Genomic DNA, 26,893 nt, shown 5'->3' on the forward strand with positions numbered 1-26,893 from the left:
GATATTTTCACCAAAAAGTGAAGTTTTCAAAAAGTCAGAAAATTGGCTGTAAACGACTTAATATCAAGGACTCATCGGGCGAATCACTCTGGAACTGAAATCGGAATACTCTTTGACATTTTCCCCTCTTTGAAAGTCTGAAAAATGATGGAAAAATGAGTAAGTCCCCAAAAAAATTTTTTAAACTTTTTTCAATTTTACCCCCGTGGGATATATATTCTACCCACACACATTTGGAACTCTCCTGGGGTACCCTCACACATATTATTCCCTCATTTAATGGACATTTTCACCAAAAAGTGAAGTTTTCAAAAAGTCAAAATTGGCTATAAACGACCTAATATCACGGACTCATCGGGCAAATTGCTCTGGAACTGAAATCGGAAGGCTCACTGACATTTTTCCCTCTCCAAAAGTCTGAAAAATTATGGAAAAATGTCTAAGTCCAAAAAACATTTTTTTCAACTTTTTTCAATTTTACCCCAGTGGGATATATTTTCTACCCACACACATTTGGAACTCTCCTGGGGTACCCTCACACATATTATTCCCTCATTTAATGGACATTTTCACCAAAAAGTGAAGTTTTCAAAAAGTCAAAATTGGCTATAAACGACCTAATATCAAGGACTCATCGGGCGAATCCCTCTGGAACTGAAATCGGAAGGCTCACTGACATTTTTCCCTCTCCGAAAGTCTGAAAAATTATGGAAAAATGACTAAGTCCAAAAAACATTTTTTTCAACTTTTTTCAATTTTACCCCCGTGGGATATATTTTCTACCCACACACATTTGGAACTCTCCTGGGGTACCCTCTCACATATTATTCCCTCATTTAATGTATATTTTCACCAAAAAGTGAATTTTTCAAAAAGTCAGATAATTGTCTGAAAACGACTTAATATCAAGGGCTCATCGGGCGAAACACTCTGGAACTGAAATCGGAATACTCACTGACATTTTCCCCTCTCCGAAAGTCTGAAAAATGATGGAAAAATGAGTAAGTCCAAAAAAATTTTTTTTCAACTTTTTTCAATTTTACCCTCGTGGGATATATGTTCTACCCACACACATTTGGAACTCTCCTGGGGTAACCTCACACATATTATTCCCTCATTTATTGGAATTTTCACCAAAAAGTGAAGTTTTCAAAAAGTCAGAAAATTGGCTGAAAACGACTTAATATCAAGGACTCATCGGGTGAATCACTCTGGAACTGAAATCGGAATACTCTCTGACATTTTCCCCTCTTTGAAAGTCTGAAAAATGATGGAAAAATGAGTAAGTCCCCAAAAAATTTTTTTCAACTTTTTTCAATCTTACCCCCGTGGGATATACATTCTACCCACACACATTTGGAACTCTCCTGGGGTACCCACGCACATATTATTCCCTCATTTAATGGATATTTTCACCAAAAAGTGAAGTTTTCAAAAAGTCAAAATTGGCTATAATCGACCTAATATCAAGGACTCATCGGGCGAATCGCTCTGGAACTGAAATCGGAATGCTCACTGACATTTTTCCCTCTCCGAAAGTCTGAAAAATGATGGAAAAATGACTAAGTCCAAAAAAATTTTTTTTCAACTTTTTTCAATTTTACCCCTGTGGGATATACATTCTACCCACACACATTTGGAACTCTCCTGGGGTACCCTCACACATATTATTCCCTCATTTAATGGATATTTTCACCAAAAAGTGAAGTTTTCAAAAAGTCAGAAAATTGGCTGAAAACGACTTAATATCAAGGACTCATCGGGCGAATTGCTCTGGAACTGAAATCGAAATGCTCACTGACATTTTCCCCTCTCCGAAAGTCTGAAAAATGATGGAAAAATGACTAAGTCCAAAAAACATTTTTTTCAACTTTTTTCAATTTTACCCCCGTGGGATATATATTCTACCCACACACATTTGGAACTCTCCTGGGGTGCCCTCGCATACATTATTCACTCATTTAATGGATATTTTCACCAAAAAGTGAAGTTTTCAAAAAGTCAGAAAATTGGCTGAAAACGACTTAATATCAAGGACTCGTGTGAATCACTCTGGAACTGAAATTGGAATGCTCACTGACATTTTTCCCTCTCCGAAAGTCTGAAAAATGATGGAAAAATGACTAAGTCCAAAAAAAATTTTTTTCAACTTTTTTCAGTTTTACCCCCATGGGATATATATTCTACCTACACACATTTGGAACTCTCCTGGGGTACCCTCACACATATTATTCCCTCATTTATTGTATATTTTCACCAAAAGTGAAGTTTTCAAAAAGTAAAAATTCGCTATAAACGACTTAATATCAAGGACTCATCGTGCGAATCACTCTGGAACTGAAATCGGAATGCTCACTGATATTTTTCCCTCTCCGAAAGTCTGAAAAATGATGGAAAAATGACTAAGTCCAAAAAAAAATTTTTTAAGCTTTTTTCAATTTTACCCCTGTGGATTATACATTCTACCCACACACATTTGGAACTCTCCTGGGGTACCCTCGCATATATTATTCCCTCATTTAATGGATATTTTCACCAAGAGTGAAGTTTTCAAAAAGTCAGAAAATTGGCTGAAAATGACTTAATATCAAGGACTCATCGTGCGAATCACTCTGGAACTGAAATCGGAATGCTCACTGACATTTTCCCCTCTCCAAAAGTCTGAAAAATGATGGAAAAATGACTAAGTCCCAAAAAAAATTTTTCAACTTTTTTCAATTTTACCCCCATGGGATATATATTCTACCCACACACATTTGGAACTCTCCTGGGTTACCCTCACACATATTATTCCCTCATTTAATGAATATTTTCACCAAAAAGTGAAGTTTTCAAAAAGTCAGAAAATTGGCTGAAAACGACTTAATATCAAGGACTCATCGGGCGAATCACTCTGGAACTGAAATCGGAATGCTCACTGACATTTTCCCCTCTCCGAAAGTCTGAAAAATGATGGAAAAATGACTAAGTTCAAAAAAATTTTTTTTCAACTTTTTTCAATTTTACCCCCATGGGATATATATTCTACCCACACACATTTGGAACTCTCCTGGGGTACCCACGCACATATTATTCCCTCATTTAATGGATATTTTCACCAAAAAGTGAAGTTTTCAAAAAGTCAGAAAATTCGCTGAAAGCGACTTAACATCGAGGACTCATCGGGTGAATCGCTCTGGAACTGAAATCGGAATGCTCACTGACATTTTCCCCCCTTCGAAAGTCTGAAAAATGATGGAAAAATGACTAAGTCCAAAAAAATTTTTTTTCAACTTTTTTCAATTTTACCCCCGTGGGATATATGTTCTACCCACACACATATGGAACTCTCCTGTGGTACCCACGCACATATTATTCCCTCATTTAATGGATATTTTCACCAAAAAGTGAAGTTTTCAAAAAGTCAGAAAATTGGCTGAAAATGACTTAATATCAAGGACTCATCGGGCGAATCACTCTGGAACTGAAATCGGAATGCTCACTGACATTTTCCCCTCTCCGAAAGTCTGAAAAATTATGGAAAAATGACTAAGTCCAAAAAACATTTTTTCAACTTTTTTCAATTTTACCCCCGTGGGATATATTTTCTACCCACACACATTTGGAACTCTCCTGGGGTACCCTCACACATATTATTCCCTCATTTAATGGATATTTTCACCAAAAAGTGAAGTTTTCAAAAAGTCAAAATTGGCTATAAACGACCTAATATCAAGGACTCATCGGGCGAATCGCTCTGGAACTGAAATCGGAAGGCTCACTGACATTTTTCCGTCTCCGAAAGTCAGAAAAATTATGGAAAAATGACTAAGTCCAAAAAAATTTTTTTTCAACTTTTTTCAATTTTACACCCATGGGATATATATTCTACCCACACACATTTGGAACTCGCCTGGGGTACCCTCACACATATTATTCCCTCATTTAATGGATATTTTCACCAAAAAGTGAAGTTTTCAAAAAGTCAGAAAATTGGCTGAAAACGACTTAATATCAAGGAAACATCGGGCGAATCACTCTGGAACTGAAATCAGAATGCTCACTGACATTTTCCCCTCTCCGAAAGTCTGAAAAATGATGGAAAAATGACTAAGTCCAAAAAAATTTTTTTAAACTTTTTTAAATTTTACCCCCATGGGATATATATTCTACCCACACACATTTGGAACTCTCCTGGGGTACCCTCGCATATATTATTCCCTCATTTAATGGATATTTTCACCAAGAGTGAAGTTTTCAAAAAGTCAGAAAATTGGCTGAAAGCGACTTAACATCAAGGACTCATCGGGTGAATCGCTCTGAAACTGAAATCGGAATGCTCACTGACATTTTCCCCCCTTCGAAAGTCTGAAAAATGTTGGAAAAATGACTAAGTCCAAAAAAAATTTTTTTCAACTTTTTTCAATTTTACCCCCGTGGGATATATTTTCTACCCACACACATTTGGAACTCTCCTGGGGTACCCTCTCACATATTATTCCCTCATTTAATGTATATTTTCACCAAAAAGTGAATTTTTCAAAAAGTCAGATAATTGTCTGAAAACGACTTAATATCAAGGGCTCATCGGGCGAAACACTCTGGAACTGAAATCGGAATACTCACTGACATTTTCCCCTCTCCGAAAGTCTGAAAAATGATGGAAAAATGAGTAAGTCCAAAAAAATTTTTTTTCAACTTTTTTCAATTTTACCCTCGTGGGATATATGTTCTACCCACACACATTTGGAACTCTCCTGGGGTAACCTCACACATATTATTCCCTCATTTATTGGAATTTTCACCAAAAAGTGAAGTTTTCAAAAAGTCAGAAAATTGGCTGAAAACGACTTAATATCAAGGACTCATCGGGTGAATCACTCTGGAACTGAAATCGGAATACTCTCTGACATTTTCCCCTCTTTGAAAGTCTGAAAAATGATGGAAAAATGAGTAAGTCCCCAAAAAAATTTTTTCAACTTTTTTCAATCTTACCCCCGTGGGATATACATTCTACCCACACACATTTGGAACTCTCCTGGGGTACCCACGCACATATTATTCCCTCATTTAATGGATATTTTCACCAAAAAGTGAAGTTTTCAAAAAGTCAAAATTGGCTATAATCGACCTAATATCAAGGACTCATCGGGCGAATCGCTCTGGAACTGAAATCGGAATGCTCACTGACATTTTTCCCTCTCCGAAAGTCTGAAAAATGATGGAAAAATGACTAAGTCCAAAAAAATTTTTTTTCAACTTTTTTCAATTTTACCCCTGTGGGATATACATTCTACCCACACACATTTGGAACTCTCCTGGGGTACCCTCACACATATTATTCCCTCATTTAATGGATATTTTCACCAAAAAGTGAAGTTTTCAAAAAGTCAGAAAATTGGCTGAAAACGACTTAATATCAAGGACTCATCGGGCGAATTGCTCTGGAACTGAAATCGAAATGCTCACTGACATTTTCCCCTCTCCGAAAGTCTGAAAAATGATGGAAAAATGACTAAGTCCAAAAAACATTTTTTTCAACTTTTTTCAATTTTACCCCCGTGGGATATATATTCTACCCACACACATTTGGAACTCTCCTGGGGTGCCCTCGCATACATTATTCCCTCATTTAATGGATATTTTCACCAAAAAGTGAAGTTTTCAAAAAGTCAGAAAATTGGCTGAAAACGACTTAATATCAAGGACTCGTGTGAATCACTCTGGAACTGAAATTGGAATGCTCACTGACATTTTTCCCTCTCCGAAAGTCTGAAAAATGATGGAAAAATGACTAAGTCCAAAAAAAATTTTTTTCAACTTTTTTCAGTTTTACCCCCATGGGATATATATTCTACCTACACACATTTGGAACTCTCCTGGGGTACCCTCACACATATTATTCCCTCATTTATTGTATATTTTCACCCAAAGTGAAGTTTTCAAAAAGTAAAAATTCGCTATAAACGACTTAATATCAAGGACTCATCGTGCGAATCACTCTGGAACTGAAATCGGAATGCTCACTGATATTTTTCCCTCTCCGAAAGTCTGAAAAATGATGGAAAAATGACTAAGTCCAAAAAAAAATTTTTTAAGCTTTTTTCAATTTTACCCCTGTGGATTATACATTCTACCCACACACATTTGGAACTCTCCTGGGGTACCCTCGCATATATTATTCCCTCATTTAATGGATATTTTCACCAAGAGTGAAGTTTTCAAAAAGTCAGAAAATTGGCTGAAAATGACTTAATATCAAGGACTCATCGTGCGAATCACTCTGGAACTGAAATCGGAATGCTCACTGACATTTTCCCCTCTCCAAAAGTCTGAAAAATGATGGAAAAATGACTAAGTCCCAAAAAAAATTTTTCAACTTTTTTCAATTTTACCCCCATGGGATATATATTCTACCCACACACATTTGGAACTCTCCTGGGTTACCCTCACACATATTATTCCCTCATTTAATGAATATTTTCACCAAAAGGTGAAGTTTTCAAAAAGTCAGAAAATTGGCTGAAAACGACTTAATATCAAGGACTCATCGGGCGAATCACTCTGGAACTGAAATCGGAATGCTCACTGACATTTTCCCCTCTCCGAAAGTCTGAAAAATGATGGAAAAATGACTAAGTCCAAAAAAATTTTTTTTCAACTTTTTTCAATTTTACCCCCATGGGATATATATTCTACCCACACACATTTGGAACTCTCCTGGGGTACCCACGCACATATTATTCCCTCATTTAATGGATATTTTCACCAAAAAGTGAAGTTTTCAAAAAGTCAGAAAATTCGCTGAAAGCGACTTAACATCGAGGACTCATCGGGTGAATCGCTCTGGAACTGAAATCGGAATGCTCACTGACATTTTCCCCCCTTCGAAAGTCTGAAAAATGATGGAAAAATGACTAAGTCCAAAAAAAATTTTTTTCAACTTTTTTCAATTTTACCCCCGTGGGATATATGTTCTACCCACACACATATGGAACTCTCCTGTGGTACCCACGCACATATTATTCCCTCATTTAATGGATATTTTCACCAAAAAGTGAAGTTTTCAAAAAGTCAGAAAATTGGCTGAAAATGACTTAATATCAAGGACTCATCGGGCGAATCACTCTGGAACTGAAATCGGAATGCTCACTGACATTTTCCCCTCTCCGAAAGTCTGAAAAATTATGGAAAAATGACTAAGTCCAAAAAACATTTTTTCAACTTTTTTCAATTTTACCCCCGTGGGATATATTTTCTACCCACACACATTTGGAACTCTCCTGGGGTACCCTCACACATATTATTCCCTCATTTAATGGATATTTTCACCAAAAAGTGAAGTTTTCAAAAAGTCAAAATTGGCTATAAACGACCTAATATCAAGGACTCATCGGGCGAATCGCTCTGGAACTGAAATCGGAAGGCTCACTGACATTTTTCCCTCTCCGAAAGTCAGAAAAATTATGGAAAAATGACTAAGTCCCAAAAAATTTTTTTTCAACTTTATTCAATTTTACACCCATGGGATATATATTCTACCCACACACATTTGGAACTCGCCTGGGGTACCCTCACACATATTATTCCCTCATTTAATGGATATTTTCACCAAAAAGTGAAGTTTTCAAAAAGTCAGAAAATTGGCTGAAAACGACTTAATATCAAGGAAACATCGGGCGAATCACTCTGGAACTGAAATCGGAATGCTCACTGACATTTTCCCCTCTCCGAAAGTCTGAAAAATGCTGGAAAAATGACTAAGTCCAAAAAAATTTTTTTAAACTTTTTTAAATTTTACCCCCATGGGATATATATTCTACCCACACACATTTGGAACTCTCCTGGGGTACCCTCGCATATATTATTCCCTCATTTAATGGATATTTTCACCAAGAGTGAAGTTTTCAAAAAGTCAGAAAATTGGCTGAAAGCGACTTAACATCAAGGACTCATCGGGTGAATCGCTCTGAAACTGAAATCGGAATGCTCACTGACATTTTCCCCCCTTCGAAAGTCTGAAAAATGTTGGAAAAATGACTAAGTCCAAAAAAAATTTTTTTCAACTTTTTTCAATTTTACCCCCGTGGGATATATTTTCTACCCACACACATTTGGAACTCTCCTGGGGTACCCTCTCACATATTATTCCCTCATTTAATGTATATTTTCACCAAAAAGTGAATTTTTCAAAAAGTCAGATAATTGTCTGAAAACGACTTAATATCAAGGGCTCATCGGGCGAAACACTCTGGAACTGAAATCGGAATACTCACTGACATTTTCCCCTCTCCGAAAGTCTGAAAAATGATGGAAAAATGAGTAAGTCCAAAAAAATTTTTTTTCAACTTTTTTCAATTTTACCCTCGTGGGATATATGTTCTACCCACACACATTTGGAACTCTCCTGGGGTAACCTCACACATATTATTCCCTCATTTATTGGAATTTTCACCAAAAAGTGAAGTTTTCAAAAAGTCAGAAAATTGGCTGAAAACGACTTAATATCAAGGACTCATCGGGTGAATCACTCTGGAACTGAAATCGGAATACTCTCTGACATTTTCCCCTCTTTGAAAGTCTGAAAAATGATGGAAAAATGAGTAAGTCCCCAAAAAAATTTTTTCAACTTTTTTCAATCTTACCCCCGTGGGATATACATTCTACCCACACACATTTGGAACTCTCCTGGGGTACCCACGCACATATTATTCCCTCATTTAATGGATATTTTCACCAAAAAGTGAAGTTTTCAAAAAGTCAAAATTGGCTATAATCGACCTAATATCAAGGACTCATCGGGCGAATCGCTCTGGAACTGAAATCGGAATGCTCACTGACATTTTTCCCTCTCCGAAAGTCTGAAAAATGATGGAAAAATGACTAAGTCCAAAAAAATTTTTTTTCAACTTTTTTCAATTTTACCCCTGTGGGATATACATTCTACCCACACACATTTGGAACTCTCCTGGGGTACCCTCACACATATTATTCCCTCATTTAATGGATATTTTCACCAAAAAGTGAAGTTTTCAAAAAGTCAAAATTGGCTATAATCGACCTAATATCAAGGACTCATCGGGCGAATCGCTCTGGAACTGAAATCGGAATGCTCACTGACATTTTTCCCTCTCCGAAAGTCTGAAAAATGATGGAAAAATGACTAAGTCCAAAAAAATTTTTTTTCAACTTTTTTCAATTTTACCCCTGTGGGATATACATTCTACCCACACACATTTGGAACTCTCCTGGGGTACCCTCACACATATTATTCCCTCATTTAATGGATATTTTCACCAAAAAGTGAAGTTTTCAAAAAGTCAGAAAATTGGCTGAAAACGACTTAATATCAAGGACTCATCGGGCGAATTGCTCTGGAACTGAAATCGAAATGCTCACTGACATTTTCCCCTCTCCGAAAGTCTGAAAAATGATGGAAAAATGACTAAGTCCAAAAAACATTTTTTTCAACTTTTTTCAATTTTACCCCCGTGGGATATATATTCTACCCACACACATTTGGAACTCTCCTGGGGTGCCCTCGCATACATTATTCCCTCATTTAATGGATATTTTCACCAAAAAGTGAAGTTTTCAAAAAGTCAGAAAATTGGCTGAAAACGACTTAATATCAAGGACTCGTGTGAATCACTCTGGAACTGAAATTGGAATGCTCACTGACATTTTTCCCTCTCCGAAAGTCTGAAAAATGATGGAAAAATGACTAAGTCCAAAAAAAATTTTTTTCAACTTTTTTCAGTTTTACCCCCATGGGATATATATTCTACCTACACACATTTGGAACTCTCCTGGGGTACCCTCACACATATTATTCCCTCATTTATTGTATATTTTCACCCAAAGTGAAGTTTTCAAAAAGTAAAAATTCGCTATAAACGACTTAATATCAAGGACTCATCGTGCGAATCACTCTGGAACTGAAATCGGAATGCTCACTGATATTTTTCCCTCTCCGAAAGTCTGAAAAATGATGGAAAAATGACTAAGTCCAAAAAAAAATTTTTTAAGCTTTTTTCAATTTTACCCCTGTGGATTATACATTCTACCCACACACATTTGGAACTCTCCTGGGGTACCCTCGCATATATTATTCCCTCATTTAATGGATATTTTCACCAAGAGTGAAGTTTTCAAAAAGTCAGAAAATTGGCTGAAAATGACTTAATATCAAGGACTCATCGTGCGAATCACTCTGGAACTGAAATCGGAATGCTCACTGACATTTTCCCCTCTCCAAAAGTCTGAAAAATGATGGAAAAATGACTAAGTCCCAAAAAAAATTTTTCAACTTTTTTCAATTTTACCCCCATGGGATATATATTCTACCCACACACATTTGGAACTCTCCTGGGTTACCCTCACACATATTATTCCCTCATTTAATGAATATTTTCACCAAAAAGTGAAGTTTTCAAAAAGTCAGAAAATTGGCTGAAAACGACTTAATATCAAGGACTCATCGGGCGAATCACTCTGGAACTGAAATCGGAATGCTCACTGACATTTTCCCCTCTCCGAAAGTCTGAAAAATGATGGAAAAATGACTAAGTCCAAAAAAATTTTTTTTCAACTTTTTTCAATTTTACCCCCATGGGATATATATTCTACCCACACACATTTGGAACTCTCCTGGGGTACCCACGCACATATTATTCCCTCATTTAATGGATATTTTCACCAAAAAGTGAAGTTTTCAAAAAGTCAGAAAATTCGCTGAAAGCGACTTAACATCGAGGACTCATCGGGTGAATCGCTCTGGAACTGAAATCGGAATGCTCACTGACATTTTCCCCCCTTCGAAAGTCTGAAAAATGATGGAAAAATGACTAAGTCCAAAAAAAATTTTTTTCAACTTTTTTCAATTTTACCCCCGTGGGATATATGTTCTACCCACACACATATGGAACTCTCCTGTGGTACCCACGCACATATTATTCCCTCATTTAATGGATATTTTCACCAAAAAGTGAAGTTTTCAAAAAGTCAGAAAATTGGCTGAAAATGACTTAATATCAAGGACTCATCGGGCGAATCACTCTGGAACTGAAATCGGAATGCTCACTGACATTTTCCCCTCTCCGAAAGTCTGAAAAATTATGGAAAAATGACTAAGTCCAAAAAACATTTTTTCAACTTTTTTCAATTTTACCCCCGTGGGATATATTTTCTACCCACACACATTTGGAACTCTCCTGGGGTACCCTCACACATATTATTCCCTCATTTAATGGATATTTTCACCAAAAAGTGAAGTTTTCAAAAAGTCAAAATTGGCTATAAACGACCTAATATCAAGGACTCATCGGGCGAATCGCTCTGGAACTGAAATCGGAAGGCTCACTGACATTTTTCCCTCTCCGAAAGTCAGAAAAATTATGGAAAAATGACTAAGTCCCAAAAAATTTTTTTTCAACTTTTTTCAATTTTACACCCATGGGATATATATTCTACCCACACACATTTGGAACTCGCCTGGGGTACCCTCACACATATTATTCCCTCATTTAATGGATATTTTCACCAAAAAGTGAAGTTTTCAAAAAGTCAGAAAATTGGCTGAAAACGACTTAATATCAAGGAAACATCGGGCGAATCACTCTGGAACTGAAATCGGAATGCTCACTGACATTTTCCCCTCTCCGAAAGTCTGAAAAATGATGGAAAAATGACTAAGTCCAAAAAAATTTTTTTAAACTTTTTTAAATTTTACCCCCATGGGATATATATTCTACCCACACACATTTGGAACTCTCCTGGGGTACCCTCGCATATATTATTCCCTCATTTAATGGATATTTTCACCAAGAGTGAAGTTTTCAAAAAGTCAGAAAATTGGCTGAAAGCGACTTAACATCGAGGACTCATCGGGTGAATCGCTCTGGAACTGAAATCGGAATGCTCACTGACATTTTCCCCCCTTCGAAAGTCTGAAAAATGATGGAAAAATGACTAAGTCCAAAAAAAATTTTTTTCAACTTTTTTCAATTTTACCCCCGTGGGATATATGTTCTACCCACACACATATGGAACTCTCCTGTGGTACCCACGCACATATTATTCCCTCATTTAATGGATATTTTCACCAAAAAGTGAAGTTTTCAAAAAGTCAGAAAATTGGCTGAAAATGACTTAATATCAAGGACTCATCGGGCGAATCACTCTGGAACTGAAATCGGAATGCTCACTGACATTTTCCCCTCTCCGAAAGTCTGAAAAATTATGGAAAAATGACTAAGTCCAAAAAACATTTTTTCAACTTTTTTCAATTTTACCCCCGTGGGATATATTTTCTACCCACACACATTTGGAACTCTCCTGGGGTACCCTCACACATATTATTCCCTCATTTAATGGATATTTTCACCAAAAAGTGAAGTTTTCAAAAAGTCAAAATTGGCTATAAACGACCTAATATCAAGGACTCATCGGGCGAATCGCTCTGGAACTGAAATCGGAAGGCTCACTGACATTTTTCCCTCTCCGAAAGTCAGAAAAATTATGGAAAAATGACTAAGTCCCAAAAAATTTTTTTTCAACTTTTTTCAATTTTACACCCATGGGATATATATTCTACCCACACACATTTGGAACTCGCCTGGGGTACCCTCACACATATTATTCCCTCATTTAATGGATATTTTCACCAAAAAGTGAAGTTTTCAAAAAGTCAGAAAATTGGCTGAAAACGACTTAATATCAAGGAAACATCGGGCGAATCACTCTGGAACTGAAATCGGAATGCTCACTGACATTTTCCCCTCTCCGAAAGTCTGAAAAATGATGGAAAAATGACTAAGTCCAAAAAAATTTTTTTAAACTTTTTTAAATTTTACCCCCATGGGATATATATTCTACCCACACACATTTGGAACTCTCCTGGGGTACCCTCGCATATATTATTCCCTCATTTAATGGATATTTTCACCAAGAGTGAAGTTTTCAAAAAGTCAGAAAATTGGCTGAAAGCGACTTAACATCAAGGACTCATCCGGTGAATCGCTCTGAAACTGAAATCGGAATGCTCACTGACATTTTCCCCCCTTCGAAAGTCTGAAAAATGTTGGAAAAATGACTAAGTCCAAAAAAAATTTTTTTCAACTTTTTTCAATTTTACCCCCGTGGGATATATTTTCTACCCACACACATTTGGAACTCTCCTGGGGTACCCTCTCACATATTATTCCCTCATTTAATGTATATTTTCACCAAAAAGTGAATTTTTCAAAAAGTCAGAAAATTGGCTGAAAACGACTTAATATCAAGGACTCATCGGGTGAATCACTCTGGAACTGAAATCGGAATACTCTCTGACATTTTCCCCTCTTTGAAAGTCTGAAAAATGATGGAAAAATGAGTAAGTCCCCAAAAAATTTTTTTCAACTTTTTTCAATCTTACCCCCGTGGGATATACATTCTACCCACACACATTTGGAACTCTCCTGGGGTACCCACGCACATATTATTCCCTCATTTAATGGATATTTTCACCAAAAAGTGAAGTTTTCAAAAAGTCAAAATTGGCTATAATCGACCTAATGTCAAGGACTCATCGGGCGAATCGCTCTGGAACTGAAATCGGAATGCTCACTGACATTTTTCCCTCTCCGAAAGTCTGAAAAATGATGGAAAAATGACTAAGTCCAAAAAACATTTTTTTCAACTTTTTTCAATTTTACCCCCGTGGGATATACATTCTACCCACACACATTTGGAACTCTCCTGGGGTACCCTCACACATATTATTCCCTCATTTAATGGATATTTTCACCAAAAAGTGAAGTTTTCAAAAAGTCAGAAAATTGGCTGAAAACGACTTAATATCAAGGACTCGTGTGAATCACTCTGGAACTGAAATTGGAATGCTCACTGACATTTTTCCCTCTCCGAAAGTCTGAAAAATGATGGAAAAATGACTAAGTCCAAAAAAAATTTTTTTCAACTTTTTTCAGTTTTACCCCCATGGGATATATATTCTACCTACACACATTTGGAACTCTCCTGGGGTACCCTCACACATATTATTCCCTCATTTATTGTATATTTTCACCAAAAGTGAAGTTTTCAAAAAGTAAAAATTCGCTATAAACGACTTAATATCAAGGACTCATCGTGCGAATCACTCTGGAACTGAAATCGGAATGCTCACTGATATTTTTCCCTCTCCGAAAGTCTGAAAAATGATGGAAAAATGACTAAGTCCAAAAAAAAATTTTTTAAGCTTTTTTCAATTTTACCCCTGTGGATTATACATTCTACCCACACACATTTGGAACTCTCCTGGGGTACCCTCGCATATATTATTCCCTCATTTAATGGATATTTTCACCAAGAGTGAAGTTTTCAAAAAGTCAGAAAATTGGCTGAAAATGACTTAATATCAAGGACTCATCGTGCGAATCACTCTGGAACTGAAATCGGAATGCTCACTGACATTTTCCCCTCTCCAAAAGTCTGAAAAATGATGGAAAAATGACTAAGTCCCAAAAAAAATTTTTCAACTTTTTTCAATTTTACCCCCATGGGATATATATTCTACCCACACACATTTGGAACTCTCCTGGGTTACCCTCACACATATTATTCCCTCATTTAATGAATATTTTCACCAAAAAGTGAAGTTTTCAAAAAGTCAGAAAATTGGCTGAAAACGACTTAATATCAAGGACTCATCGGGCGAATCACTCTGGAACTGAAATCGGAATGCTCACTGACATTTTCCCCTCTCCGAAAGTCTGAAAAATGATGGAAAAATGACTAAGTCGAAAAAAATTTTTTTTCAACTTTTTTCAATTTTACCCCCATGGGATATATATTCTACCCACACACATTTGGAACTCTCCTGGGGTACCCACGCACATATTATTCCCTCATTTAATGGATATTTTCACCAAAAAGTGAAGTTTTCAAAAAGTCAGAAAATTCGCTGAAAGCGACTTAACATCGAGGACTCATCGGGTGAATCGCTCTGGAACTGAAATCGGAATGCTCACTGACATTTTCCCCCCTTCGAAAGTCTGAAAAATGATGGAAAAATGACTAAGTCCAAAAAAAATTTTTTTCAACTTTTTTCAATTTTACCCCCGTGGGATATATGTTCTACCCACACACATATGGAACTCTCCTGTGGTACCCACGCACATATTATTCCCTCATTTAATGGATATTTTCACCAAAAAGTGAAGTTTTCAAAAAGTCAGAAAATTGGCTGAAAGCGACTTAACATCAAGGACTCATCGGGTGAATCGCTCTGAAACTGAAATCGGAATGCTCACTGACATTTTCCCCCCTTCGAAAGTCTGAAAAATGATGGAAAAATGACTAAGTCCAAAAAAAAATTTTTTAAGCTTTTTTCAATTTTACCCCCGTGGGATATATTTTCTACCCACACACATTTGGAACTCTCCTGGGGTACCCTCACACATATTATTCCCTCATTTAATGGACATTTCCACCAAAAAGTGAAGTTTTCAAAAAGTCAAAATTGGCTATAAACGACCTAATATTAAGGACTCATCGGGCGAATCGCTCTGGAACTGAAATCGGAATGCTCACTGACATTTTTCCCTCTCCGAAAGTCTGAAAAATGATGGAAAAATGACTAAGTGCAAAAAAAATTTTTTTCAACTTTTTTCAATTTTACCCCTGTGGGATATATGTTCTACCCACACACATTTGGAACTCTCCTGTGGTACCCACGCACATATTATTCCCTCATTTAATGGATATTTTCACCAAAAAGTGAAGTTTTCAAAAAGTCAGAAAATTGGCTGAAAACGACTTAATATCAAGGACTCATCGCGCGAATCACTCTGGAACTGAAATCGGAATGCTCACTGACATTTTCCCCTCTCCAAAAGTCTGAAAAATGATGGAAAAATGACTAAGTACAAAAAAAAATTTTTTAAACTTTTTTCAATTTTACCCCCATGGGATATATATTCTACCCACACACATTTGGAACTCTCCTGGGGTATCCTCACACATATTATTCCCTCATTTAATTGATATTTTCACCAAAAAGTGAAGTTTTCAAAAAGTCAAAATTGGCTATAAAAGACCTAATATCAAGGACTCATCGGGCGAATCGCTCTGGAACTGAAATCGGAATGCTCACTGACATTTTTCCCTCTCCGAAAGTCTGAAAAATTATGGAAAAATGACTAAGTCTAAAAAAAATTTTTTTTAAATTTTTTCAATTTTACCCCCATGGGATATATATTCTACCCACACACATTTGGAACTCTCCTGGGGTACCCTCACACATATTATTCCCTCATTTAATGGATATTTTCACCAAAAAGTGAAGTTTTCAAAAAGTCAAAATTGGCTATAAACGACTTAATATCAAGGACTCATCGTGTGAATCACTCTGGAACTGAAATCGGAATGCTCACTGACATTTTCCCCTCTCCAAAAGTCTGAAAAATGATGGAAAAATGACTAAGTCTAAAAAAAAATTTTTTAAAATTTTTTCAATTTTATCCCAATGGGATATATATTCTACCCACACACATTTGGAACTCTTCTGGGGTACCCTCACACATATTATTCCCTCATTTAATGGATATTTTCACCAAAAAGTGAAGTTTTCAAAAATTCAGAAAATTGGCTGAAAACGACTTAATATCAAGGACTCATCGTGCGAATCACTCTGGAACTGAAATCGGAATGCTCACTGACATTTTCCCCTCTCTAAAAGTCTGAAAAATGATGGAAAAATGACTAAGTCCAAAAAAAATTTTTTTTAACTTTTTTCAATTTTACCCCCATGGGATATATATTCTACCCACACACATTTGGAACTCTCCTGGGGTACCCTCACACATATTATTCCCTCATTTAATGGATATTTTCACCAAAAAGTGAAGTTTTCAAAAATTCAGAAAATTGGCTGAAAACGACTTAATATCAAGGACTCATCGTGCGAATCACTCTGGAACTGAAATCGGAATGCTCACTGACATTTTCCCCTCTCTAAAAGTCAGAAAAATGATGGAAAAATGACTAAGTCCAAAAAAAAATTTTTTCAACTTTTTTCAATTTTACACCCATGGGATATATATTCTACCCACACACATTTGGAACTCGCCTGGGGTACCCTCACACATATTATTCCCTCATTTAATGGATATTTTCACCAAAAAGTGAAGTTTTCAAAAAGTCAGAAAATTGGCTGAAAACGACTTAATATCAAGGAAACATCGGGTGAATCGCTCTGAAACTGAAATCAGAATGCTCACTGACATTTTCCCCCCTTCGAAAGTCTGAAAAATGATGGAAAAATGACTAAGTCCAAAAAAAATTTTTTTTAAATTTTTTCAATTTTACCCCCATGGGATATATATTCTACCCACACACATTTGGAACTCTCCTGGGGTACCCTCACACATATTATTCCCTCATTTAATGGATATTTTCACCAAAAAGTGAAGTTTTCAAAAAGTCAAAATTGGCTATAAACGACTTAATATCAAGGACTCATCGGGCGAATCGCTCTGGAACTGAAATCGGAATGCTCACTGACATTTTTCCCTCTCCGAAAGTCTGAAAAATTATGGAAAAATGACTAAGTACAAAATAATTTTTTTTCAACTTTTTTCAATTTTACCCCCGTGGGATATATTTTCTACCCACACACATTTGGAACTCTCCTGGGGTACCCTCACACATATTATTCCCTCATTTAATGGACATTTCCACCAAAAAGTGAAGTTTTCAAAAAGTCTAAATTGGCTATAAACGACCTAATATTAAGGACTCATCGGGCGAATCGCTCTGGAACTGAAATCGGAATGCTCACTGACATTTTTCCCTCTCCGAAAGTCTGAAAAATGATGGAAAAATGACTAAGTCCAAAAAAAATTTTTTTCAACTTTTTTCAATTTTACCCCTGTGGGATATATGTTCTACCCACACACATTTGGAACTCTCCTGTGGTACCCACGCACATATTATTCCCTCATTTAATGGATATTTTCACCAAAAAGTGAAGTTTTCAAAAAGTCAGAAAATTGGCTGAAAACGACTTAATATCAAGGACTCATCGTGCGAATCACTCTGGAACTGAAATCAGAATGCTCACTGACATTTTCCCCTCTCCAAAAGTCTGAAAAATGATGGAAAAATGACTAAGTACAAAAAAAAATGTTTTAAACTTTTTTCAATTTTACCCCCATGGGATATATATTCTACCCACACACATTTGGAACTCTCCTGGGGTACCCTCACACATATTATTCCCTCATTTAATGGATATTTTCACCAAAAAGTGAAGTTTTCAAAAAGTCAAAATTGGCTATAAACGACCTAATATCAAGGACTCATCGGGCGAATCGCTCTGGAACTGAAATCGGAATGCTCACTGACATTTTTCCCTCTCCGAAAGTCTGAAAAATTATGGAAAAATGACCAAGTCCAAAAAAATTTTTTTCAACTTTTTTCAATTTTACCCCCATGGGATATATATTCTACCCACACACATTTGGAACTCTCCTGGGGTACCCTCGCATATATTATTCCCTCTTTTAATGGATATTTTCACCAAAAAGTGAAGTTTTCAAAAAGTCTAAATTGGCTATAAACGACCTAATATTAAGGACTCATCGGGCGAATCGCTCTGGAACTGAAATCGGAATGCTCACTGACATTTTTCCCTCTCCGAAAGTCTGAAAAATGATGGAAAAATGACTAAGTCCAAAAAAAAATTTTTTAAGCTTTTTTCAATTTTACCCCCATGTGATATATATTCTACCCACACACATTTGGAACTCTCCTGGGGTACCCTCACACATATTATTCCCTCATTTAATGGATATTTTCACCAAAAAGTGAAGTTTTCAAAAAGTCAGAAAATTGGCTGAAAACGACTTAATATCAAGGACTCATCGAGCGAATCACTCTGGAACTGAAATCGGAATGCTCACTGACATTTTCCCCTCTCCAAAAGTCTGAAAAATGATGGAAAAATGACTAAGTCTAAAAAAAATTTTTTTTAAATTTTTTCAATTTTATCCCCATGGGATATATATTCTACCCACACACATTTGGAACTCTCCTGGGGTACCCTCACACATATTATTCCCTCATTTAATGGATATTTTCACCAAAAAGTGAAGTTTTCAAAAAGTCAAAATTGGCTATAAACGACTTAATATCAAGGACTCATCGTGCGAATCACTCTGGAACTGAAATCGGAATGCTCACTGACATTTTCCCCTCTCCGAAAGTCTGAAAAATGATGGAAAAATGACAAAGTCCAAAAAAAATTTTTTTAAACTTTTTTCAATTTTACCGCCATGGGATATATATTCTACCCACACACATTTGGAACTCTCCTGGGGTACCCTCACACATATTATTCCCTCATTTAATGGATATTTTCACCAAAAAGTGAAGTTTTCAAAAATTCAGAAAATTGGCTGAAAACGACTTAATATCAAGGACTCATCATGCGAATCACTCTGGAACTGAAATCGGAATACTCATTGACATTTTCCCCTCTCTAAAAGTCGGAAAAATGATGGAAAAATGACTAAGTCCAAAAAAAAAATTTTTTAACTTTTTTCAATTTTACCCCCATGGGATATATATTCTACCCACACACATTTGGAACTCTCCTGGGGTACCCTCACACATATTATTCCCTCATTTAATGGATATTTTCACCAAAAAGTGAAGTTTTCAAAAAGTCAAAATTGGCTATAAACGACCTAATATCAAGGACTCATCGGGCGAATCGCTCTGGAACTGAAATCGGAATGCTCACTGACATTTTTCCCTCTCCGAAAGTCTGAAAAATGATGGAAAAATGACTAAGTCCAAAAAAAATTTTTTTCAACTTTTTTAAATTTTACCCCCGTGGGAAATATGTTCTACCCACACACATTTGGAACTCTCCTGTGGTACCCACGCACATATTATTCCCTCATTTAATGGATATTTTCACCAAAAAGTGAAGTTTTCAAAAAGTCAGAAAATTGGCTGAAAACGACTTAATATCAAGGACTCATCGTGCGAATCACTCTGGAACTGAAATCGGAATGCTCACTGACATTTTCCCCTCTCTAAAAGTCTGAAAAATGATGGAAAAATGACTAAGTCCAAAAATAAAATTTTTTAACTTTTTTCAATTTTACCCCCATGGGATATATATTCTACCCACACACATTTGGAACTCTCCTGGGGAACCCTCACACATATTATTCCCTCATTTAATGGATATTTTCACCAAAAAGTGAAGTTGTCAAAATTGGCTATAAACGACCTAATATCAAGGACTCATCGGGCGAATCTCTCTGGAACTGAAATCGGAATGCTCACTGACATTTTCCCCTCTCCAAAAGTCTGAAAAATGATGGAAAAATGACTAAGTCCAAAAAAAATTTTTTTAAACTTTTTTCAATTTTACCCCCATGGGATATATATTCTACCCACACACATTTGGAACTGTCCTGGGGTACCCTCACACATATTATTCCCTCATTTAATGGATATTTTCACCAAAAAAGTGAAGTTTTCAAAAAGTCAGAAAATTGGCTGAAAACGACTTAATATCAAGGACTCATCGTGCGAATCACTCTGGAACTGAAATCGGAATGCTCACTGACATTTTCCCCTCTCTAAAAGTCTGAAAAATGATGGAAAAATGACTAAGTCCAAAAAAATTTTTTTTTAACTTTTTTCAGTTTTACCCCCATGGGATATATATTCTACCCACACACATTTGGAACTCTCCTGGGGTACCCTCACACATATAATTCCCTCATTTAATGGATATTTTCATCAAAAAGTGAAGTTTTCAAAAAGTCAAAATTGGCAATAAACGACTTAATATCAAGGACTCATCGGGTGAATCGCTCTGGAACTGAAATCGGAATGCTCACTGATATTTTTCCCTCTCCGAAAGTCTGAAAAATGATGGAAAAATGACTAAGTCCAAAACACATTTTTTTCAATTTTTTTCAATTTTACCCCCGTGGGATATATATTCTACCCACACACATTTGGAACTCTCCTGGGGTACCCTCGCATATATTATTCCCTCATTTAATGGATATTTTCACCAAAAAGTGAAGTTTTCAAAAAGTCAGAAAATTGGCTGAAAATGACTTAATATCAAGGACTCATCGTGCAAATCACTCTGGAACTGAAATCGGAATGCTCACTGACATTTTCCCCTCTCCAAAAGTCTGAAAAATGATGGAAAAATGACTAAGTCCAAAAAAAATTTTTTTAAACTTTTTTCAATTTTACCCCCATGGGATATATATTCTACCCACACACATTTGGAACTCTCCTGGGGTACCCTCACACATATTATTCCCTCATTTAATGGATATTTTCACCAAAAAGTGAAGTTTTCAAAAAGTCAGAAAATTGGCTGAAAACGACTTAATATCAAGGACTCATCGCGCGAAACACTCTGGAACTGAAATCGGAATGCTCACTGACATTTTCCCCTCTCCGAAAGTCTGAAAAATGATGGAAAAATGACTAAGTCCAAAAAACATTTTTTTCAACTTTTTTCAATTTTACCCCCGTGGGATATATATTCTACCCACACACATTTGGAACTGTCCTGGGGTACCCTCACACATATTATTCCCTCATTTAATGGATATTTTCACCAAAAAGTGAAGTTTTCAAAAAGTCAGAAAATTGGCTGAAAACGACTTAATATCAAGGACTCATCGTGCGAATCACTCTGGAACTGAAATCGGAATGCTCACTGACATTTTCCCCTCTCTAAAAGTCTGAAAAATGATGGAAAAATGACTAAGTCCAAAAAAAAAATTTTTTAACTTTTTTCAATTTTACCCCCATGGGATATATATTCTACCCACACACATTTGGAACTCTCCTGGGGAACCCTCACACATATTATTCCCTCATTTAATGGATATTTTCACCAAAAAGTGAAGTTGTCAAAATTGGCTATAAACGACCTAATATCAAGGACTCATCGGGCGAATCTCTCTGGAACTGAAATCGGAATGCTCACTGACATTTTCCCCTCTCCAAAAGTCTGAAAAATGATGGAAAAATGACTAAGTCCAAAAAAAATTTTTTTAAACTTTTTTCAATTTTACCCCCATGGGATATATATTCTACCCACACACATTTGGAACTGTCCTGGGGTACCCTCACACATATTATTCCCTCATTTAATGGATATTTTCACCAAAAAAGTGAAGTTTTCAAAAAGTCAGAAAATTGGCTGAAAACGACTTAATATCAAGGACTCATCGTGCGAATCACTCTGGAACTGAAATCGGAATGCTCACTGACATTTTCCCCTCTCTAAAAGTCTGAAAAATGATGGAAAAATGACTAAGTCCAAAAAAATTTTTTTTTAACTTTTTTCAGTTTTACCCCCATGGGATATATATTCTACCCACACACATTTGGAACTCTCCTGGGGTACCCTCACACATATTATTCCCTCATTTAATGGATATTTTCATCAAAAAGTGAAGTTTTCAAAAAGTCAAAATTGGCAATAAACGACTTAATATCAAGGACTCATCGGGTGAATCGCTCTGGAACTGAAATCGGAATGCTCACTGATATTTTTCCCTCTCCGAAAGTCTGAAAAATGATGGAAAAATGACTAAGTCCAAAACACATTTTTTTCAATTTTTTTCAATTTTACCCCCGTGGGATATATATTCTACCCACACACATTTGGAACTCTCCTGGGGTACCCTCGCATATATTATTCCCTCATTTAATGGATATTTTCACCAAAAAGTGAAGTTTTCAAAAAGTCAGAAAATTGGCTGCAAATGACTTAATATCAAGGACTCATCGTGCAAATCACTCTGGAACTGAAATCGGAATGCTCACTGACATTTTCCCCTCTCCAAAAGTCTGAAAAATGATGGAAAAATGACTAAGTCCAAAAAAAATTTTTTTAAACTTTTTTCAATTTTACCCCCATGGGATATATATTCTACCCACACACATTTGGAACTCTCCTGGGGTACCCTCACACATATTATTCCCTCATTTAATGGATATTTTCACCAAAAAGTGAAGTTTTCAAAAAGTCAGAAAATTGGCTGAAAACGACTTAATATCAAGGACTCATCGCGCGAAACACTCTGGAACTGAAATCGGAATGCTCACTGACATTTTCCCCTCTCCGAAAGTCTGAAAAATGATGGAAAAATGACTAAGTCCAAAAAACATTTTTTTCAACTTTTTTCAATTTTACCCCCGTGGGATATATATTCTACCCACACACATTTGGAACTGTCCTGGGGTACCCTCACACATATTATTCCCTCATTTAATGGATATTTTCACAAAAAGTGAAGTTTTCAAAAAGTCAGAAAATTGGCTGAAAACGACTTAATATCAAGGACTCATCGTGCGAATCACTCTGGAACTGAAATCGGAATGCTCACTGACATTTTCCCCTCTCTAAAAGTCTGAAAAATGATGGAAAAATGACTAAGTCCAAAAAAAAAATTTTTTAACTTTTTTCAATTTTACCCCCATGGGATATATATTCTACCCACACACATTTGGAACTCTCCTGGGGAACCCTCACACATATTATTCCCTCATTTAATGGATATTTTCACCAAAAAGTGAAGTTGTCAAAATTGGCTATAAACGACCTAATATCAAGGACTCATCGGGCGAATCTCTCTGGAACTGAAATCGGAATGCTCACTGACATTTTCCCCTCTCCAAAAGTCTGAAAAATGATGGAAAAATGACTAAGTCCAAAAAAAATTTTTTTAAACTTTTTTCAATTTTACCCCCATGGGATATATATTCTACCCACACACATTTGGAACTGTCCTGGGGTACCCTCACACATATTATTCCCTCATTTAATGGATATTTTCACCAAAAAAGTGAAGTTTTCAAAAAGTCAGAAAATTGGCTGAAAACGACTTAATATCAAGGACTCATCGTGCGAATCACTCTGGAACTGAAATCGGAATGCTCACTGACATTTTCCCCTCTCTAAAAGTCTGAAAAATGATGGAAAAATGACTAAGTCCAAAAAAATTTTTTTTTAACTTTTTTCAGTTTTACCCCCATGGGATATATATTCTACCCACACACATTTGGAACTCTCCTGGGGTACCCTCACACATATTATTCCCTCATTTAATGGATATTTTCATCAAAAAGTGAAGTTTTCAAAAAGTCAAAATTGGCAATAAACGACTTAATATCAAGGACTCATCGGGTGAATCGCTCTGGAACTGAAATCGGAATGCTCACTGATATTTTTCCCTCTCCGAAAGTCTGAAAAATGATGGAAAAATGACTAAGTCCAAAACACATTTTTTTCAATTTTTTTCAATTTTACCCCCGTGGGATATATATTCTACCCACACACATTTGGAACTCTCCTGGGGTACCCTCGTATATATTATTCCCTCATTTAATGGATATTTTCACCAAAAAGTGAAGTTTTCAAAAAGTCAGAAAATTGGCTGAAAATGACTTAATATCAAGGACTCATCGTGCAAATCACTCTGGAACTGAAATCGGAATACTCACTGACATTTTCCCCTCTCCAAAAGTCTGAAAAATGATGGAAAAATGACTAAGTCCAAAAAAAAATTTTTTAAACTTTTTTCAATTTTACCCCCATGGGATATATATTCTACCCACACACATTTGGAACTCTCCTGGGGTACCCTCGCACATATTATTCCCTCATTTAATGTATATTTTCACCAAAAAGTGAAGTTTTCAAAAAGTCAGAAAATTGGCTGAAAGCGACTTAATATCAAGGACTCATCAGGCGAATCGCTCTGGAACTGAAATCAGAATGCTCACTGACTTTTTCCCCCCTTCGAAAGTCTGAAAAATGATGGAAAAATGACTAAGTCCAAAACATTTTTTTTTCAACTTTTTTCAATTTTACCCCCATGGGATATATATTCTACCCACACACATTTGGAACTCTCCTGGGATACCCTCACACATATTATTCCCTCATTTAATGGATATTTTCACCAAAAAGTGAAGTTTTCAAAAAGTCAAAATTGGCTATAAAAGACCTAATATCAAGGACTCATCGGGCGAATCGCTCTGGAACTGAAATCGGAATGCTCACTGACATTTTTCCCTCTCCGAAAGTCTGAAAAATGATGGAAAAATGACTAAGTCCAAAAAAATTTTTTTTCAACTTTTTTCAATTTTACCTCTGTGGGATATACATTCTACCCACACACATTTGGAACTCTCCTGGGGTAACCTCACACATATTATTCCCTCATTTAATGGATATTTTCACCAAAAAGTGAAGTTTTCAAAAAGTCAGAAAATTGGCAGAAAATGACTTAATATCAAGGACTCATCGGGCGAATCGCTCTGGAACTGAAATCGGAATGCTCACTGACATTTTTCCCTCTCCGAAAGTCTGAAAAATTATGGAAAAATGACCAAGTCCAAAAAAATTTTTTTCAACTTTTTTCAATTTTACCCCCTTGGGATATATATTCTACCCACACACATTTGGAACTCTCCTGGGGTACCCTCGCATATATTATTCCCTCTTTTAATGGATATTTTCACCAAAAAGTGAAGTTTTCAAAAAGTCAGAAAATTGGCTGAAAACGACTTAATATCAAGGACTCATCGAGCGAATCACTCTTGAACTGAAATCAGAATGCTCACTGACATTTTCCCCTCTCCAAAAGTCTGAAAAATGATGGAAAAATGACTAAGTCTAAAAAAAAATTTTTTTAAATTTTTTCAATTTTATCCCCATGGGATATATATTCTACCCACACACATTTGGAACTCTCCTGGGGTACCCTCACACATATTATTCCCTCATTTAATGGATATTTTCACCAAAAAGTGAAGTTTTCAAAAATTCAGAAAATTGGCTGAAAACGACTTAATATCAAGGACTCATCATGCGAATCACTCTGGAACTGAAATCGGAATGCTCACTGACATTTTCCCCTCTCTAAAATTCTGAAAAATGATGGAAAAATGACTAAGTCCAAAAAAAATTTTTTTTAACTTTTTTCAATTTTACCCCCATGGGATATATATTCTACCCACACACATTTGGAACTCTCCTGGGGTACCCTCACACATATTATTCCCTCATTTAATGGATATTTTCACCAAAAAGTGAAGTTTTCAAAAATTCAGAAAATTGGCTGAAAACGACTTAATATCAAGGACTCATCGTGCGAATCACTCTGGAACTGAAATCGGAATGCTCACTGACATTTTCCCCTCTCTAAAAGTCAGAAAAATGATGGAAAAATGACTAAGTCCAAAAAAAAATTTTTTTAACTTTTTTCAATTTTACCCTTATGGGATATATATTCTACCCACACACATTTGGAACTCTCCTGGGGTACCCTCAGACATATTATTCCCTCATTTAATGGATATTTTCACCAAAAAGTGAAGTTTTCAAAAAGTCAAAATTGGCTATAAACGACCTAATATCAAGGACTCATCGGGCGAATCGCTCTGGAACTGAAATCGGAAGGCTCACTGACATTTTTCCCTCTCCGAAAGTCAGAAAAATTATGGAAAAATGACTAAGTCCAAAAAAAAATTTTTTCAACTTTTTTCAATTTTACACCCATGGGATATATATTCTACCCACACACATTTGGAACTCGCCTGGGGTACCCTCACACATATTATTCCCTCATTTAATGGATATTTTCACCAAAAAGTGAAGTTTTCAAAAAGTCAGAAAATTGGCTGAAAACGACTTAATATCAAGGAAACATCGGGTGAATCGCTCTGAAACTGAAATCAGAATGCTCACTGACATTTTCCCCCCTTCGAAAGTCTGAAAAATGATGGAAAAATGACTAAGTCCAAAAAAAATTTTTTTAAAATTTTTTCAATTTTACCCCCATGGGATATATATTCTACCCACACA

This window comes from Phyllobates terribilis, unplaced genomic scaffold (assembly GCF_046119375.1).
Source record: "Phyllobates terribilis strain yellow unplaced genomic scaffold, ASM4611937v1 Scaffold_5__5_contigs__length_657084704, whole genome shotgun sequence".
NCBI classification, from domain to species: Eukaryota; Metazoa; Chordata; class Amphibia; order Anura; family Dendrobatidae; genus Phyllobates; species Phyllobates terribilis.